Consider the following 6,117-nt stretch of genomic DNA (forward strand, 5'->3'; position numbering starts at 1 on the left):
GGTGGCTTAAAACTCACGCCGGGCACGTGTGCGTGCGTGCCCAAGATCCCGAGAGGAGAATGGAGGAGAAGGGATTGAGTCGTGACCATCCCCCCTGGGGGGTGATTTCTTGCTTTCTGTCTCTATGTCTCTCTCTGTCTGTCTGGCGAGCGCACGCGCCCTATAGCAAAAAAATAAATGCAAATATAAAAGCTAAAAAAAAAAAGGATGATGTAAAATGGGTTATACAGAGGCTTTGAATTTGGTCACATGACAACACAGGCTGGTCATCCTCCAAACCATAAATTATTGTTAGATGCAAGAGAAGAAGAGACTCAAAGCAAGTCTGTCCCTGCTCTTTCCATTTTCTTTTTTAAACATTATTTATTTTTTCTGCTGTCAGACCCGCCAACAGCAAAAAGCTCCTGAGTTGGGGGGCAAGGATTAAAGAAAGACAAGAAGACAGGAGAGAAACGGGAGGACTGCCAGTCAATACTGGTCAGCCACGAATGTACTTTATTGTTAGTATTTATACACACTCCAGAGACTTCTGTGATGTAAGGTTTTAAGTCCTTACTGAATTTATCAGGTTGTTATAACAATACTTTGGAACATTCCGTTCAAAACAATCTCAAGACATTCTGCTCATAACAATCCAGCCACCCAAGGCCATGTCTGGTCTTATTCTGGTGGTCACGTCCTGCACATTCCTCACGTCTCCTCTTGGGCTCTCCACAATCTACAAGTGAGAAAGACAGAGCGAGTAACAGAGAGAGACAGGCAGAAAGACAACACCCTCAATGGAGTGTTCACACTTCGATCCAGCCCCAGATCAGAGGCACACAGAAGCCCAGTGTACTCAGGGGTGCCACCTGGAAACTTTCTCATGTGGTCAGCCGCTCAGAGCATCCCAGTTTACCGCTGCACCATTGTTCAGCCCCCGCTTCACTTTTTGAGTTTGTGTTTTAATCACTGTTCTGAAAGGGAAAAAAAAATTCTGTATTAATAACATTTTGAATATATTTTGTTATACTCAAATGTGTTTCAATTCTTTTTGAAAAAATGTATTGAATTCCATTTGTTATTATTATTCTTTTTCTTGATTCAACCAAAGACAGGAAGAGAGAGTGTGAGAAAGGGAAAGCGAGAAAGCAAGTAGCCAGGTCCGAGACTTGAACTGTGGTCAGCCATGTGGGAATCCAGAACCCTTAACAACCATGCCACCTGCCAGTCCCAAATGTGTTTCAATTCTAAAAATAGTAGAAATTATAATAGCAAAGAAGATATAATTATATAACAAAGAACCAAAGCAAATCAGAAGCCTCCAGAAATCAACAGAGACTTAAGAGATCATTTTATGGCTCTTACAAAAAAGAAAAAAAAAATTCAATTTATCAATTTATCAATTTCCTTCTTGGTATACACACACCATTACCACCACCACTAAGGGAATAGACAGTAAGTACCCTAGGGTAGCTAAGGCTAGAGCATTCCCAGCAAGAAATATTACAAGTTACTTCTTTTTTTTTTTTTTTTTTTGGAGAGCTTTTTGCTATAGGGCGTGTGCACTCACCAGACAGACAGAGAGAGACAGAGAGATAGAAAGCGAGAAATCACCCCCCAGGGAGGATGGCCACGCCACAATCCCTTCTCCTCCATTCTCCTCTCGGGATCTTGGGCACGCATGCACATGCACCCGGCATGAGTTTTAAGCCACCAGGCCTGGGACACGAACTGTGGTCGACTACATGGGACTCCAGTGACATAGCCATTATGCTAACTGCTGGTCCCACAATTTACTTCTAAATCATGCCTCAGGTTCCCATCACTGAACAAGGAACTTGATTATAAAATAAAATGAAATATAATATCTGATATTTTCCAGATCCTCTCCCCCCCCCCCACACACTGCACTCCCTCCACCCAACTCCTGCTCCAAGGGCTAAGTCCTTTTGCACTAGTCTACTTAAAGAGAGGCTGAAGTCAAGGCTTGGTTCCCAAACCTCACTGTGTTGAACATGAGCACAAATATTAACCTAGCTAGTATGTAATGACTTTTTAATTGCTCCAGTCTTGGCTAACCTGGGGCATTTACTCTACTATCTTTTTAGCAGTGATGGTATATGTATGTGTGTAGAATATCCACTTCTGAAATTTCTGAAGGCCTTTATTTCATGAACAACAACCAAAAAAAGATATTCAGACAAAACTTTTGGTTTTGATAGTCTCAGGCATTTTATACTTGAATTTTCTCATCTCCTTTACAACTAAACTCGGTGTGTAAATACTTTTATTAAAATGCAAAAGATGTGTGCTGTTTGAGGCTTTTTAGGAGCTTAGAGAACAGTAGGTTTATTTGCAGCTGCCTCTTATTGATCTTTCTGTCACTTTCAGGATTAATTGATTTGCTTCAAATAAGATTTTTGTACTCCCAGCATCAGACAGAATTTCAAAGCTCAGCAGAGAACTTAAAGAAACAGAAAATGTATAGAAAGTATCATAGTAAAAAAATATATATTTACCTTTATTTTACTCTGTGAGTAATTGTAAAAAAAATTTTACATTAGATGAATGAAATAAATGATTATGGAAATAAATGAAGGCCAACCAAATGAGAAATGCAAAGGCTATTTTTTTCAGAACTTGCTATTTCGAGGTAGTCAGCTGATCTCACTGTGTTTGGGCAGATTCAGAGGCAGGCAGAGTGAGAAAGCTTTATAGTGGAAGAAAGGGAAGGCTTCAGATGTGTTGTGATTAAAGGCTGTTGGCATGGGGAAGTTGTAGGCAGACTAGCGAGCAGCAGATCTGATGTGATTGGTTAGGAATGTATATTTGGCTTTCTCTGGTTGGTCTTCAGTTGGAAGTGGAGACAAAAATTAGGATAGCTGACCGTCCCAGTCTGCTATTCCTGTTGCAAACAGAAATACCTGAGACTGAGTACTGAATGAAAACAGATGGGTATTTATTTATTTATTTATTTTTCCTAAAAGAAGTGCCTTTTGTTGCCTATAGGCAGATCCCTGCAGACAGTACTATCCTCTACAGATTCAGTCAGTGCCCGTCTTCACCTGCAGCAAAGTAAACAGCTGCCCCTTCCAAAGAGGTAGGGGCAGTGCTGCATGATCCACTTGGGACCCGGAACATGCCGGAAGGCCTTCTATCCTCAGTCCCCATCAGTTGTCATCGTTGTCGTCGTCATCACCCTCTGATTCTTCTGCCGACAGTCGCACTCTGGTAAGTCGTCTCCCATCTGCTGCTGGAACCTTCCTGACTATGCATCCCACATGTACTTCATGGTCACTTTGAATTCGGCCATCTCATACCCAAAAAGCTTCAGGACCCGGGCCTGCTCCAGCGTCAGCACATCGCCCTCCCTGCACACCTCATAGTCGGAGAGCAGAGTCACCACACCGCTCTTGAGGGCAGTGGGCAGGCTCAGCTGTCTGAGCTGCAGCTCCATAGAGTGGGGTAACTGCTCCAGGGGCCCTGAACCCAGGCTCGCAGTGAAAGCTGCTTTGTTCCCCGCGTGGGTGAAGGCCATTTCTGTGTATTCCGTGAACCACTCATTCACCTCCTCCTTAGTGCAGTTGGCGAAAAGGAGACCGACTTCACCTCACCACTTCTTGCTGACCTGGTGCAGATGGTCTTTGTGTTCATCAGCTGGCTTCCACCCAAGGCCACCATCATCACCTTGTTTTTCCCAGAGAACATCTGGCTGTGCTTCCAGGTGTTCCGGATGTCCTTCAGCTTGCCGTTCCTCATGTTGACCATGGAGACGAGGAAGAGGTACTTGGACGTGTCTACACATTTCCGAAGCTCTTCTGTCAGGTTCTGTTTTAGTCCCAAGCCCTTCTTGGCAGTTTTGGTTAAGGAAATTTTTTTGTCGTGCTTGGATTTGGACTTTGCGCTGAAACCTTGTGTCAAAAACAGAGGTTTATTAATCTCAGAGTTTAGAGGTTCAAGGTTCAGAAACCAACTTCTAGTGGAGCCACAACACGGCAGAGGGCAGGACCTTGAGCAGAGCTACTGTCCATAAGTTTCTGCCTGTTCTGGTCTCCCTTCCCCTCTTGTAACCCACAAGAACTTAATCTAGGGGCCCCACTCCTAGTGACCTGTTACACCTAAAGACCCTTTCCCAGGACTCCAAAAAGAGATCACATGTTCACTTAACACGTTTTCAGTACAACCAAGTCCCAACACGTGGATTTTGGGGAATATTCAAACTATAGCATTGTCAGTTATTAATCAAGTCCTGGTCTTCTGGGCCAATTATTATAGATGTTATTGTTTAGATTCCTGGATTTTACTACAGATAGCAATATAGCTTCCAGAAAGCCTGGCTTCATTGGGGAGGACAAAATTTTTCTCTACTTTTCTTCTTTTTTTTTTTTTTTTCGGGGGGTGGAGAGGGAGCAGAGCACATATACACCCATCCAGAGTGTTTTTTCCAAGCCACCATGTCCAGAACTCGAACTGTACAGTTAGCCAACCACCTTCAGCACGATGCCACTGACTGGCCTACTTTTCTCTGTTTGCTTAAAGTGTATTCATTTGTTTCTTCTGTGAAAGAAATACAGAGAAAAGAAGACAGACACAGAGAGAGGGGCTTAGGGTTAGGGTTAGGGTTGGGGCTCCCTATGCTGTGATCTAGCCCTAGTCTCAACTGGCTCAGATCACACATGTGGGCACATGTGCCCGGCATGATCAGAGAGTCACAGGACATGAACTCTGGACCTTCCCCCCCGGGGAACCAGTTGTATTACCACTGCACTACCACCAGGCCCCTCTCTATTTTCTTATGTTCAGTACCTGGACCCTGGAAACTAAATTGACAAAGATAGACTTACAGAAGAATATATACCTAATTTAGTAGAGAAAAGAGAAAGGAGAAAAAGGCTCTTATAGAAAGAACAAATAGCTTTCTCTCAGAAAGATAAATGGGTTTTTAGGAATACAAGCCGGAGACAAGAAAGTTTGGTTTATGCAAGTGCAGTTGTTTTCCCATCTTCCCATCTTCTTCAAGACCATGAAAGTCCCACACAGAGGGAATTTATATTTGTTGAAGTTAGTGTTTTTAGTCTGATAAGAGAAGATCCAAGAAGACCTCTTTTTATATGAATCTCAAATCATTATATCAGGCCAGCAGGTGGCATGGAGGTTGGGGCAGATGAATCCCACTTGACCAACTGCACAGTTAGAGTCCCTGTCCATTGGTTTGAGAATAACACCGGGCCCATGTCCATGCATGCCCAAAATTCTGAGAGAAGAATGGAAGAGAAGGAATTGTGGCATGGCCCTCCTCCCTGGGGAGTGATGGCATGACCCTCCCCGCCCCAGAGAGTGATTTCTCACTTTCGCTCTCTCCCTTTAGTGCATTCACTCCCTCTTTCTCTTCTCCTCTCTCTCTCTCTCTGACAAGTGCACACAAGTGCACACACCCAATAGCAAACAAACAACAAAATAATAGTAATATCAACCTTAGGGTTCCAGGTGTGTCCCCACAAGTTATAGCAGGCTGGCTTCTTGTACTGTGTATAGTAGAAAGAAGGTTGATTTCCTGTGCAGGTTATAAGTACAAATACCATTTTTAGGTAGACTCCACCTTTGTTCGTTTGTATATCCAGTTTCTCATGGTCATGTGTAATGCCATTTTGCTGTAAAGGAAGGGCAGACCTTTTTTTTCTCTTCCCTTTCCCTTAAATTTGTGTTATGAACATGGGCATATGTGCCTCCGGTTTGAAGGAATTCAAGATGAACACGGAATACTTTCAGCATCGTCAGCTTCTCCTTTGTGTTTCCATTTTAATTGATCCATAATTAGACTCTGTATTTGAGGAAGAACTGAAATAGACATAAAGAACAGCGAATAGACAAAAGGGTAATGTAATGGTGATGGATATAGTGAAGAAAAATCTAGAGGCAAATGAAAGTAAACTCAAGGGAAGGGTTGGGTGTTCTGCAGTGTTTATAGAGTCTGGATTTAACCAGAGTCATGAAGGATATTTGGTAAGATGCTGGAGAAAGAGAAAAAATAGCACAAGTCTAAAAAGACTCTGAGGTTCAGTAATTCTTTTTTTTTTTTTTTTGAGAGTTTCTTTTTCACTATAGGGCGCATGCGTTCACCAGACAGACAGAGAG

The 6,117-nt window shown here is 42.9% G+C and overlaps 1 pseudogene; it reads right to left on the minus strand.

The window, feature by feature from the left end:
- Positions 1–3,152: 3,152 nt before the first annotated feature.
- On the minus strand, positions 3,153–3,870 carry LOC102486760 (mRNA turnover protein 4 homolog pseudogene; annotated as a pseudogene).
- Between the last annotated feature and the right edge of the window lie 2,247 nt (positions 3,871–6,117).

This window comes from Tupaia chinensis, unplaced genomic scaffold (assembly GCF_000334495.1).
Source record: "Tupaia chinensis unplaced genomic scaffold, TupChi_1.0 Scaffold000437_1, whole genome shotgun sequence".
NCBI classification, from domain to species: Eukaryota; Metazoa; Chordata; class Mammalia; order Scandentia; family Tupaiidae; genus Tupaia; species Tupaia belangeri.